Raw genomic sequence first — 12,349 nt, forward strand, 5'->3', positions numbered from 1 at the left:
TTGGGGAATACTTTCACATGACATAATATTTATTTATACAAAGGCATATGGAGCATTGTGCTCACTTATTTCCCTGAGTTGCAAAGTATTACTCAGCAGTAATTTGGCTACCTAACACTGGATTTCTTTCCCTTCTTGTCTTTGTTATATACAAAATAATTCCATATATGTGTACAAGCACAATATTTAATAGCAGTTCTACAGAATTAGTGTCCGTGTACATAGTGTACCACACACACTAATTCTGTAGAACTACTATTAAATATTACATAAATAATATTTAGATAAATAAAGCAGAATAATAAAACCGATTGCCTTTTTGTTGAGATATTTCATCTTATGAATGAAGAATTTGTAAGGTGTTATGCAGAGGTTTATAATGAACTGTCTATCAAGCACTGAAAGTCCCACAACCACAGCAAGTGAACCACATCTTCACTTGACTTATTGATATAGCTACACACTCAGTCTAAGTAATCACAAAATGTGTAATTTAGTAACAAGACCAAGAGTCAAAAGCCATGCTAGCTGCTCTGTCAGGCTGTACTTAGGCACAGTGGTGCTTTGAGCCAAATTCTAATGTCAGCATGCTAACATGCTCACAATGACAATGCTAAAATGATGATGTTTAGCCGGTATAATGTTTATCATGTTGACTATCTTACTTTAACATGTTAGCATGCTAAAATTAGCTAATTAGCACTAAACACAAAGTACAGCTGAGGCTGATGGGAATGTCATTAGTTTTGCAGGTATTTGGTCATAAATCAAAGTATTGAACAAACTGACATTCTGAACTGATGGCACTGGCACGAGATAAAGAGTTAAGAGACCAAAGTGATTACAATTCATCCTGAGGGGGAAATGAATGTGTGTACCAAATGTCATGGCAATCCATCCAGTAGTTATCCATTTCACTCAAAACCACAAATGTCAACCTCTTGGTGGCGCTAGAGGAAAATGTCAGGGGATCATCAAAGTCATTAGGATACATTGTTAGACAACCATGAATGTCTGTAGGCCTACTAAATTTTGTGCCAATCCATTGTTGAGAGATTTTAGACTGGACCACAGTGGTGGACTGACCGACCGACATTGCCATTCCTATTGAGCCAAGCTGCTAGCGTGGCTATAAATCAAAGGACAGAGCAAAATGCTTAAAAGAATACATGATTAATACTAGTCGTGGACGACATGGATAAAATCTTTGCTCACAGTATAAGAAATGTTATATGTGATATCGATATATATCTTGATTGAGTCCATTTTCTGGATAATCAACCTAGAAACTGTTTATGGACACAGTTACTAGACGGCAAGATCTGTTTGTGGCTTATCTAGCAAATTAAACGCAAACCAAGGTACTTCATCACATTGATCAAAAATCATATTAAAAAAACATTGTTGCTACAAAGCAGTCATACACATTGATTGCCCACAATGATCTAATATACCCAGAGATGTTAAGGGATACTTCCTTGGTATAACCAGTATGGCAAAATCTCTGATGGTTGATTTGATGATTTCCCAACCCTAACAACTACCATACAAGTTTCATCATATCAGATTATAAAATCAGCATTTCAGTTTCATGATATTTTCCTGATCTGCAGCAAGCAGAGTAAAAGCCAGCAGGCTTTGGCAGCTCGCTGCTGTTTCTCACCCCCTTGGTGGTGCAGTCCTTTGGATTTGGTAGGAGCAGGGGAGGCTGTGAATTTGTGGCTGGCTACGTGGCCTTACCTCTCTCTGGAGATGTTGATTATTCCCACGAATCAGCCTGAACTGCCATGTTACAACGTGCAGCAGCTAAGAGGGTGAGTGCTGTCAACTGTGTGCTTCTCTCTGGTTAATGGCAAAATGCTCATAAATTATTTCATTTAAAATAGGATATAAATAACTTTCTTTGAAAACATGGGTTTTGAGGAAATTGTACTGACTTGAAAGGGAATTATTCTTCTATTTAGCCTCAATTAACACCTTCTCAAATCACCCCAACAAAAAAAAAGATAAGGCATGAATCTAGACTGAATTAAACTGTGGTTTCATTTCACACTTCGCTGAATGAAGTAAAAAAATAACCACAGGCATGAGTTTGCACTGATGACGTGAGAAGATCTAGTCATTTACTCTCACCAAAGGGTAAATGAAAGCTGATCTGCTGCTCTGTGAAAACTACAAAGAGCAAAAAGAGATCAGGATGTTCCTGTCTGAGTCCTCTCTTCTCTTCTCAGTCAGTAATATTTACTGTTCTGGATGATGCAGCCTACCTCTGCAATGCTGCTGCTGCTGCTGCTGCTCTCAAAAGCTTGTTTCACACCTTACACAACCCTAAAGTGAGCCGCTACGAGCCAAACACCAAACCTGCACAAAGTGAGGCTAGCAGCAGATAAAGCTTTGATTTCCATTAAATTTCTAATGAAACTGTACACTGTCCTCCTGGTGTAATCACATGCTTCTTCTACTATAGTTTATTTGATAACCATCCTCTAAAGGCGTACATGCTTTTAAAAGGATAACATCTTTGATATGGACTATTAATAGGCCAATGACTTTATGAATGGTACTCATACACTGTTAATGATTGGACAGTCTTAAAGCAGCTGTCATAGTTTATTTATTAAAAGTAAGACTGATTGAAGCTAATATACTGCATAATATATTATTTTGTAGGTAAATATATATGTAATATATATATATGTGTCTGTGTGTGTGTTCTTTAGTTTGTGTTTAAGTGAGTGGTTGTGTGTCTGCTGTGAAGGGATGTTATTTCCAAGGTTATCTAGGTTGATGCGCCCCTGTGACGCCAGACACACACATGCACACATGGAGGAGAACAGAAGGGTTGTGCTGCATGTGTTGTCGCATTTAGATTAAATTAAATAGTCGTTTTACATCTTAAAACACAATGCTAGTCCCGACGCTGTACGCCGTACGCACCTGTAAGGATGACGGTTCGATTCCCGCCCCACACTGTGAGTATTTTTTTTTTTCAGCATCCACCAAACAGCATGTGTGTAGGCTATGTATTATGTTGTAGCCTACAATGACAGCCCGGCCCGTGACCCATTACGAATTCTTGAATGGAGAGAAAGAAGTGCGCGCTCGCTCACACTCTGCATGCGCCCGCAGATTGGCACACGGCAACTCAATCACTGAACCCTGGCTCAAACTGTTTTCCAATTAGCGACCTGCTGCAATTTCGTGTTATTGCATCATGTGATCCGATCAATAAACCACCAGGTGGGTTATTTATAGCCTACACCTATTGTCAAAAATGCCTCTTCCGCCTAAACTCACCTGCTTTCCCGCAAACCAGCAGATCCCGCCGGGTTGAACTTCACTCTCGGTCAGCCTCTCCGTCATTTACCGAGCATCTCCGACGTTCCATCATTTCTGCCATTTGTTCTTCTTCTTTACAACTACCCTCTCCTCCTCTCTGTCCTGCGGCAGTCCAGAATCCCCTCAAGGTCACCGAGGAATATGTGTGTTTTATGGAGACCTGCTGCCCGTCCATCTCTCTGAGTACTGATACAGATGCTCCTCCTCAGCTTGGCCAAAGAGCGAGAGAGCGGGGGGTGTAATCATAACGTCTGAGCATGCGTGACATCGACTGAACACCAGCACCATATCCCCCAGCCCTGAATTGTATATTATGTCTCCCCACTGTGTGTGTGTGTGTGTGTGTGGGGGGGTCATGACATCACTTATATCGTGTCTGTTTTAAGAATAGATATATATTTTGTTCACTCGCTTATTCAAATTCAAATGGTTTTTTTAGGCATCATGCCCTGGTGCTCTTAGACCCTCAGGGCCCCCAAAAGTCCCAGTTCTAATGTGCATGGTTTGTGGTAATTTGATTGATTGCAAATTAGTTTGGGAATATGCACCATTAAATTACAATATCACAGCCTTTACACCAGGTCCTGCATTATTACTTAATCTTGAGGCCCAGATTTGTAGAAGGGCCCATACCAAATTATTTAAGATTGAACTGTGCTCTTATGAATATAAGAATTTTTCAATACTGTATATAAATCTGTTGAATTGATTTACTTTACTTTGCAATATGTAATAAATAAGAATATAAAGATTTTTCAAAAAGACAAGATTTATCTATTTGATTACTATATAATAAAATAATAACAAAAGCATGGTAAACGGTTTGCAAATCATTGAATAAAAACAAAAATATTTAAATTAAACCAGCTGAGATTTGTGTGCACTACATTACTATATAATAAAATATAACAACATTATTTTATTGTAGAATTGGTCTGGATATTTTTATGGTTTGAGATATGTGTGCACTATATGGCAAAAAGGGAAATGTTAATGCATTATTTAATGTGCTTCCTTTTATTGGTTTGGTTCTTTCCTGTTTCAACATGACAATGCCCCTGTGCACGAAGGGGCCAGTTTGATGTGGAACAACTTGACTGGCCTGCACAGAGCCCTGAACTCACGACTGCAAACCAGGTCGGATTGCACAAAATCATTGGCCAACCTCACCGATGCTCTTGTGGCTGAATGGGAGCAGCAAATCTTGTGGAAAGCCTTCACAGAAAAGACGAGGCTGTTATAGCATCACAGTAATGGGTTTTGTCAACAATTATTGATGGGTGTCGTGTTTGGGTGTCTGTCCACATACCTTGGGCCATGTAGTGCTGTTTAAAATTGAATGTAATGGTGATAGTAGTGTTGAGACTGGTGAGAAGAGATGAAATAAAGAGGAGGCAGATTTTAAAGGAGCTCAGAGCTGTCCTCTGTCCTCCACTGTTTGACTTACAAATGCTGCACAATCTCACACACGTGCATCTTTTTGCAAGCTGACAGTAATTGCTTTGACATTTTGCTGCCATTACACTTGTGTGCTCTGTTCCATTTCAGGCTGTATTAACCTTTGCCAAATGCAGCTGGGTTCACTGTTGTTAGCTTGGACCGTCACACTGTTTAAGAAGAAGCCTTTGGCTGCTGCTACGCTGTTAGCTGTAAGCACGGGAGACTGACATCTCCACTGGGACCACTGGGAGATGCACAGCAGTCAATATCAAGATCAAATACAGTATGTACCCATGAGCTTATGATAGGAAGCAAAAGACGTCTCTCCATGTTCACTTATTGCCCCAGATATTTGGATTATGGAAATAATGCAATCAATAAACATCAGCAACACTTGGAGCAAAGGTAACCAGTCTCTATACTACATGTTTTGGAGAGTGGGCAGGTTTCCTTGCCAACCAATCAGGCCTACTCATGATTTCACTAATTAGCTACTCTGTGATGAGGGTATGTCAAAATCGATTTTACTGTCAACAGTGCCATTTAATATTTGCAAACAATGAATGGATAATCTGTGCTGTAGACTATTATATTATATTATATTATATTATATTATATTATATTATATTATATTATATTATATTATATTATATTATATTGACTATTGCTGTAATTAGGAAACTAATTGCAACTGTAGTAGTAGGCAAACAGTTGCCTAATTACACATTAAGCAGACACAGAAAATAGCATTCATTTGTGTTGTTGTTTCTGGCCACCCAACAAATGTAAGTCCAACATTAATTCTCCCTTTTAGCTTTTGTTTGGTTTTTTACTAATTGCTTTGGGGAATGTTCTAGCTCTTTAGCTGCTAAATGCTCCACTATGTTCACTAGTTGCTAACTTTGTCTGTCTGCTGTTTGGTGCTGAACGAGTAGTGCACAGTGGGGGTTTTTAGCCAGGGAAGCAGACGAATCTGCCTGGCTCCTGTTTCATTTGCTCTGGCAGGTACGTCTGGCCCCTCTCCAATTCAAACTGATTTCCACCAGTCCTGGATTTGGTTGGACCAACAGCCGTTTATCTAATATGGGGCGGGTTTGATACGATGACTGACAGAGGAGCGTTACCGGTCCAGGTTTGGATTCACACATTTCGCTGCTCTGATTGGCTCGTACAGACCAAGACACCAGGCTCACAAAATTCAGATCAAGCTGTCAAACTAGGCAGTGCTGATCAAATATGAATCAAGATTCTGTTACTGCATTGCCTATTTCCACCTCAAATGTTTTCAGAAACACATTTTAGTGTACTACAAAATACAGCTACTCAGTATTGTAGCTGTAGTTTGAGAAAGTTTGTGACCAGGCCGCCATTTTTTCCTGCTTGAAAACAGACCAAACACCGCCCCAACTTGCATGTGTCACTCAGCATGTTTCGTTGCTCTGACTGGTTTTAGGTCTTTCCAATTGCGTCCAGAGGTATTTTGGTCTGTGCCCATTGATAACGCCCCTTGGTGATTTAAAATGAACTGAGAGGTTCTAGACTAATACACATTTGCGAATTAGTCTAGTGAGGCCATGCTAATTTTTTTTTTTTGAAGTTTTGGGCCAAAAACAGCTGCCTGTTGCAGCTGAAAACAAGGTTGACAAGAGTGGTGAGACTGAACCAAAAGAGTGGCCATAAAACCAAAACAATGAGCTGATGTAACAGATGCTAAATAATTTCCATGTGATTGAGAAATACACACAAAGTCTCGTTGCACTGCAGCTTTAAAAGAATGGGGTTTACTGCAACTCTATAAACACTGAACTCATTTTTAATGTTAATTAAATGAAGCCACCCATTTAAAGCCCATAATCAAAAAGCAATGTTTTTCCATGCAACAGTGCTTTCGAAATGTTCGGCATCTAGTTGAAACATGCTGGAATATAACAAGGATTATCGATGTTAATTTTCATATATTTTTAAGTTGGACTACCATCTGAACTACCCTGCTTCATCTTTTTCAGAAGACAGAATTTGAGCTTACTCTCAGGAGCCCTGTTCTCCTTAAAAATCATGAACACTATGTAAATCAGCGATGTCAGACTCTAAACTTGTACTGTTTATTTATTTAACACAACCGGGGAGATTTTTTTTTTTTTACATAATTGCCCTGGAAATGCCACCCAAACTGGCCCTTAAAAATGAGTTCAATATGGACAATTGGAGCACTGATAGAAAAAGTTCATTTCCTCATGTACTGTCCCTGGGGCTATTTTTATAGTGGCCATGCTCCTGGGAGAGATGCATGGTGGTCAAGAATTTAACTGACTACACATCTTTCTTTCTTTCTTTCTCTATCTCATCCCTGCGTTTGCTTTCGGCTATTTCTCTGAGGATGAGGAGGAATATCTAGTGTTTCCATGGTTACAGTGAATAAGAGTGCATTGGACCCAGCTATTTAGGGCACTGTTTAAATCCCATCAACTACTTCATGGCCAGGTTTTGGGAATAGGTTCATCATATCCAGACTCGAGGGAGGAGTTGGTGACTTGCTGTGATAAGAATATGCTAAGGGAAGCAGAGATGCGCTGACAGAAGGGAGGAAGTGGAGGAGGAGGGAGGCAAAGTGTTGGGGGAGCGGTGAAGTGGAGAGAAGAGGGAAGGATGGAGAGTATGGGAGAGGCAGAGAGGTTTTTGATGAATTCAAGCACATGTGAGAACAAAGAATCAAGAAGCTTTCTGTACTGTCTGCCTCTCTTCCTCCATGTCTGGTCAGGATGAAATGAATTATAGAGTATGGTAAAGGACAGAGTGGCAGCTGAAAGGGAAAAGTCAACTTGCGCTAAACTTGGGTTTTTCATTTAGTGTCTTTCACTATCTATGCTACAACCTCATCTGTGTTTTCCTGTGTGAATTTTTCTTCCTCAATCTCCCTCTCAAACACACATTATCTATTTCTGTTTCTTTAACAGTTTAACAGTTTGGTGTTTTCTATAATAAATAAACAGGAGGTATTCACTGATATAGATTTGTATTCAGCATCAATCAATATTCCTCACTACACTGCCTCTCACTCTCACTCGGGAGATTAAATGGGTCTGGTATGGGCGTTTGGTGTTTATGAACTATAAACAGGATGTCATCATTCAAAGCATGGGTCCTTGCATGTCTGAGCACTTGTTCTTATTACAGCAGGAGCTGATGAAAGCAGGAATAAGTGAACCGCAACCACAGACAGGACACATTCATTACCAGGCCTCTGCGGCAGAGGGGAGGAAGAAGGGATTCAAAAAAGAAAAGTGGACAAAACACCCCTGCTGAGATTAAGATGGGGATAAGATGAGGATCTTCAATGGAAATTAGGAGCCTGGGCTGGTGGTGTATGACACACACACACACTGCAGCAGCAAACCTTGACACTGTCCACTATCTGTGTGTGTGTGTTCCAGCGAGGGAGGTGGATGTGATTCCCTGGTTCACAAGTAAGGTTGTGATAGACTGTTATGGGGTTTTTTTCCAGCTACTATAGCACTCTCATACATTTTGCATTACCACTGTGGTGGAAAGGAAGAGAGAGGGGACAGGGAGGGAGGGCAAGAGCAGGAAGAGACGGGGGGCAAGAGAGACATGTGGAGAGAGTCAGAAAAAGGGTGTCAGAGAGGTAGTGGGCACAAAAAAAAGCCTCAGGAGTGAAAACGCTGCAAGCAAGGTCAGAGGAAATTAAAAATAGAACAGGCGTACAGACGTAGAAGAGCCACGTAAAGCCTCTGTGTCAGTCAACAGCAGAGATGAGACAGAGCAAAGAATAAAACAGACATTTATTGCATGACTCAATACGTCAGATGAGTGTGTTTCAGCATAATTAGAGACAGAAGGTTTGAAATGAGCCCATGCAACCGTCATCAAAGCACCCTCGAAGGCCCCCGGCCCTGTGTTTTCCCACAGATTGTGATGTTTGTCAGTGCTCTTGACTGTTGGAGTGATAACCTGTGATTACCTTGACAGTCTAAAATGGTTTGCTCCGCTGATGCCACGCCAGACAGCCCCTGTTGCCATGGTTACAGCCCTGGGATAAGTTTTTAGATCATGGTGGATGCCGTGATTGAGCATTTTATGTGTGTGCATCCAAGTATGGCCATGTTTATGTGTGTATGTATGCCGCAGTTTCTCTGAATCTACATTAAAAAAGTCCAAATTGGGGCAATGCGAACACTAACATGAATCCAGACGTTTTGATGCAGACGCCATGGAAGTCTACTGGTTATGTAAGTCAACACTGCACCATGCATACTTAAAAAATAAGGTGTAGTCTGAATGAAACGCCTTCATGAGCTTAAATACTGAGTAGATTTAAAACAGATTAACCTGGGCAAGTGTCTGCAGAATGAGTTCAAGAGGCTGAGACCGTTAATGTTGAGGATTATGGCCCAAAGTAAAGATGAAAAGCTTGAAAAACAAGAGCAAAACACTGCAATATACTGCAACACCCTGTACAGACAGCCCCCTTTTGTCTGAGAAAAAATGTACAAGACAAGAGGATAATAAGCCAGACAGTGTCTCGTAGGTGGTGGTATGTAGTGTTTGTGTGCTCGTTGCCTGTTTCAAGGCTTGAATTTGTGATAGCACAGATCTAAATAATGAGCGAATGCAGCATTTCTCAGAGCAATTTAAGAGGTTAAATATGCAAAGTGATGAATGTATATATGAAACTGTATTATTTATCTGTTCATTATGTATGTTTATTTATACTACATCACTGCTGTGAGTCAACATGTGTAAATGAAAGCAATGACAGTTATGAAATCCTAAATTTAGAACATACAGTATATTAAATTTTAAAAGAAGAAGAAAGAGAAATGTAAATTACTGCATCATACAGGTCAACAACCAGAGGGTACAATAATGGCATCTCAAAAGTGAGATATTGTCATAGAGGTACCTGTTTTTAAATACAGTACAATGTCATTATCTGGCAGAAACAGTTTCTACATGTGTTGTAAATAAAATATTGTAAATAAAAGAGAACTGTGTACAAAAGATGGCTACAGAACACAGATGATAAAAATATAAAGAGATATTTTGCCATCCCATCAGTGAAACTCTGACACGCACCATGTCCTCCTCCTGCCTTGAAAAATCATCCATTTCTGGCACTGATGTAATTCGTTGTCTTGTTTTTCTGGACAAAAAATAATGGTAACCTCTGCTGTCGTCATGCTGCAGTTCTGACCCAGTTCTTACATCTTTTTGCTATTGTATACACAATGTAATTTTGCTCTGGAGAAGGATATTCTCTCAACAGGACCATCTACCTTGAGAGAGGTGATTTGAGTGTTAGAGATTTTTTTTTTTTACTATTTTCCATCTTTAATGAATCATGTAACCTGATAAATAAACTAAAAAGGTAACAAGATGGCACAGGCTACTGATACGCAGATCATCCACCATGTTGGCCTCTGACCTGATGAATTGTCCTGGAGACAAACACTGAATTTCTGCTTATTCCAGTGTTGCTTTTCTGCAGCTGACCTCTGACCTCTCAGTAAAATAAGGGGAACAAGAAAAGATGTCGTTTTCTTTATGGGAATCAGCAGAGAACCTCAAGACAACATTAATGTGAATTATTCCACTGGTTTGGATCTCCAGAGCAACCGAGTAGATGTAGGTGGTGGCCGTGAATCTCTGAGACGTTACCTGAAGTGGCCGTTAGCAATTCACTTAAAGCTCCAGACATGTTCTCATGTGTAAATATGTCTGTCGGTGTGTGTATGGGTGTGTCTGTAAAAGTGAGTATGTGTACTCAGCAAAAACAGAACAGATTTGTAAGTGTGGATTTATACAAAAAGGATGATTATTATTATATTCACATATTATTCAAATACTCACAGTCTTTTAATGCATGTGCAGGGTGATCAGAAAAAAGAAAGGATAAGAATTTTACATCTTTTTTTTTCCATTTGGTTTGTTAAAACATAATTCAATTTTATAAAATGTTTTTCTAAGGATTCTTTCAAAGGAATTATGAAAGAGGGCAGCTTTATTATTGCTTTTGCCTTGATATTTTTTGACACACATGGCACCTGTGGAATGCCTCATCACACCAAATATTAAAGAATAATAATGTCTGAATATTTGTGTGTGTGTGTGTGTGTGTATTTGTTTTTGTGAAATAACCCTGAGGGGAGGCTCTGGCTGCAGCTTTTATGTGGAAGACGTGCTGTTGCTATAGCAAACAACAGTGCGTCCATTAGATGAAACACCACCTGTTACGTGTGTGTGTGTGTGTGTGTGTGTGTGTGTGTGTGTGTGTGTGTGTGTGTGTGTGGGTGGGTGGGAGTGCGCATCACTGCCTTGTCTATTACAAGATATTTTCAGATTTTTTTAAAACTGCGCACAAAATAATTTCATCAGCCTTTCTTTTTGTTTTACACACTCACACACGTGATGCAGGTGTTTGATATCCACTTAATGACTCTCCAGTGGGACTAATATAATTAACTGAAACCTCTCTGTTTCTCTGTTTCTCTTTCTGGCAGTCGCAGGCCAATGTGAGCAGGAGTGAGTAATGTGTGTACATCCAGGCTCTGTAATTGGGTTTATGCACGTCCAAATCCAGAACCAGGGACCTCATGGAGACGGGTGGCATAGGAGTTTGGCCATGTGCACATACTCCTTTCTTTCTCTCTCTCCATCTAAGGTAGAGAGGCAGAGATGAAAAAGAGGGAGAGAGAGGTAGAGAAAGCATCAAACATAACCCCCAGGTTAAAGGTCATTTATGCACTGAGTGACTTTGTATTGTTTTGGAAATTTTACTCTAAGGAAAAATCCTTAATATCTCTATACAGACAAGTGCTACAATGTTTATTAGAGCTGCAACGATTAGTCTTTTAACCGATTAGTCGATCGAAAGAAAATTAATCTGCGACTATTTTGATAATCGATTAATCATTTCAATCATTTTCAAGCAAAAATACCAAAACATTTACTGGTTCCAGCTTCTCCAGTGGGAGTTTTTGCTGGGGTTTTTTTGTCATATATGATAGTAAATAAAATGTATTTGGGTTTTGGACTGTTGGCCAGACAAAGCAAGACATTTGAAGACCTCACTTTGGGCTCTGGGAAAATGTGATACTTGTTTTTCTCTACTTTTTGACATTTCATGGACTAAATGATTAATCGAGAAAAAAATCTACAGGTTAGTCAGTGTTGAAAATGATCATTACTTGCAGCCCTATAGTTTATACATGTAGGCTGTATCATATCCTATCAATGTATCTTTTAATCTCTCATGGTATTACTTAAGGATTTTGTGATGTATCTTGAATGATTGTGGTTGTATCATTTTTGAATGTATTGCTGTAATGTGTAGGCCTAAAGGTAATCGGAGACCTATTTGTGTGTTGTTTTTGAGTGCTTTGGATTTACTAATTTCATTAGACAGTCCTGTCAAAATAATAATTGAACTTAAAGAGAAGGGGGTCTCTCTGTTCCTGTGCGCGTCCCCGTGAGTGTTGTGTTGGCGATGTCTTGCGGTCCCTCCCTTCCCAAACCCCCAGCCCCCCCTCGAGGCGCGTGTCCGCCGCGGCCC

The sequence above is a fragment of the Siniperca chuatsi genome, linkage group LG15 (assembly GCF_020085105.1).
Source record: "Siniperca chuatsi isolate FFG_IHB_CAS linkage group LG15, ASM2008510v1, whole genome shotgun sequence".
NCBI lineage: Eukaryota > Metazoa > Chordata > Actinopteri > Centrarchiformes > Sinipercidae > Siniperca > Siniperca chuatsi.